This window comes from Penaeus monodon, chromosome 31 (assembly GCF_015228065.2).
Source record: "Penaeus monodon isolate SGIC_2016 chromosome 31, NSTDA_Pmon_1, whole genome shotgun sequence".
NCBI lineage: Eukaryota > Metazoa > Arthropoda > Malacostraca > Decapoda > Penaeidae > Penaeus > Penaeus monodon.
Window position 1 is genome coordinate 5009653 of NC_051416.1, and position 2398 is coordinate 5012050.

Below are 2398 nucleotides of genomic sequence, written 5' to 3' on the forward strand. Positions count from 1 at the left end.
CCTTCGAGTGCATATGGATCTTCCCTTGAAGTCCCAAAAACTCGATTATTAATCCATTTACTCATTAATTCACTTCACTGAGACGCTGAATATAGGTTTAAGGACAAAGGGTCTCACTTGTTTTATTTAGATGGCAAAACATATGTGTACGTTTATATGTATTTGTGTACGTCATACATGTGTGTTTAGTTTGTACTTTTGATTGAATTATGTACATCACTATATTTAAATTTAGAGAATTATTTCATCCATTTTTTGGGATGAGACGTAATGGGCAATTTCCCTTTTTTATAAAAAAAGAGAGAGAGAAAAATAAAAAAAATCTTTTTTAATACGGCAAGCATTTTGATTTGATAGAGATTACTTTTGCCAAGAAGTATCTCCGAAAGCCTGGAGTTAAAACAGACGCAATAGCTCTTTGCATAGCTGACGGGGTTTTTACTAAGCTGAAAGGGTTAAAGCCATCAGAAAATGCGTTTTTTTTGCGGGTTCACCTCTATAATGACTGAGTTCAATTATAGTTCCTTGTAGTTACGGATATCCATGCCTCAGTATAAGGGAGACACATGCTACACTGTCACCTGGTTAAGGTTTATAAAGCATTTTCCTAGACATAATGCTCTCGTCTTTCTTCCGCACGAGCATTGGAGATAACCAAGATAAAATGGAAGGCTGAATTATTCCCTCAGTTTTGCACATATCATTGATGATAGTCCAAGCATGTTCTGGTAAAAACCCTCTGGTGCGTTCTTATCGGGCACTCTCCATATGCCACGATTACATGCAAGATCCACCGTAGTCGCAAGCTCATACTCTCGTCGCAGGAGAGAGTCCGCACTTCGTATCGATCTCGAAAGGTCGTTATGGAGGTCGCGGGGTTGTATGCTCACGTCATCAACGTTGTAAGGACATCTCTTTTAATCGCCGACGTCACTGAACTCGTTACCGAAGTCACATAGGCGTACCGAAGTCGCAGGGGGCGTACCACTCATCGTTGACGTCGCAGTGGTGTGTTTCCTCTTCGACTTTACAGGGGCGTATCCTTAGGTCTGCGACGTCGTTGACGTCATATCATCTCGTCGCCGATATCGCAGGTGAGTATGCTCGCATCACCGACGCCACAGGGCCGTATTCTCTCGTCGTCGACGTCTCCATTGTCCCAGACTATGCAGGGATGTATCATCTTGTTGCCGAAGTCACAAGAGCGTCCCTCTCTCACTTACGCTTTAGTTACGTATTATCTTGTCGCCGTAAGAGTGGATCCTCTCGTTACTGGCGTCGCTTGTGCATATCATCCTGTCGCCAACGGCGCAGGAGCGTATCTAGTTACTGACGTCGCAGGCGCTCACACTCTCGCCACCGACATCGCTGTCACATATCATCTTTTCCCCAGCGCCGAAGAAGCACATCCTCTCGATATTGACGTCACATGGGTGTATTCTCACGCTATCAACGTCGCAGTTTATCCTCTCGTTACTGAAGAGCCATACCTTTTCGATACTGGCGTCGCAGAGGCGTGCCTTCACGTAATTTGACGTCGCAGAGGGAATATCTTTTCGTCATCGACGTCTCAGGGGCGAGCTCTCCTGTCATCGACATCGTTTAGTTAACGATGGCGTAAGGGCATACCCTCTCGCTATCGACGTCCGAAGTGCACATCCTCTCTTCACCGACGTCGCTGGAGGTGTTACCCTTCGTCCTTGGCGTCGCATAGGGGTGCCCTTTCGTCACTGACGTTACAGGGGCGTATCCTCTTGTTGCCGACGGCCGTTCGGGCAACGTGAGGCAGGTAAAAAGATCCCCAATCGGTATTCCATTGACAATTATCAGACCAGTACCACAATAACCAAGTATTCGTACGGATATCCTTGAATTTTAAGTGAGGATGAGGCCCACGATCTTCCTGTCCCCCGTGACTACACCACTAACATGCTCCTAACTTTATTATGACGCCACTGACCTCGTTGAAAGCACACTCAACTCTCCTCTTCTGCGTGAGGCAATGTTTTAGAGTTTGGCTAATAGGTTATCAACAATTTTGTGCATTTCCCATTTCCTAATCTAGGTTTCCTGATCTTTCAGTTATTTTGAATTATGATAAACTATATTACTTTATGATAAGCTATATTCCTTACCGATAAACTATACTAACTTATCTTAAGATTAGATTCGTTATTTTCGAAGTGCACCATATAAATCGCATTCACCAACCAACGTAGCAAAATTCTGCTAAATGCTTTCTTTTCGAACCTTTAGAAAGAAAACTTATTTTTAACCTTTAGTAGGAGAAAACCGGTTCTTTAAAACCATCTCCAGCATCTTCCTCAACGAAAACCTGTAATTCTGTTATAACTGAAATTTCTTCTTCTTCAAAGGATACTACTACCACATGAATAAA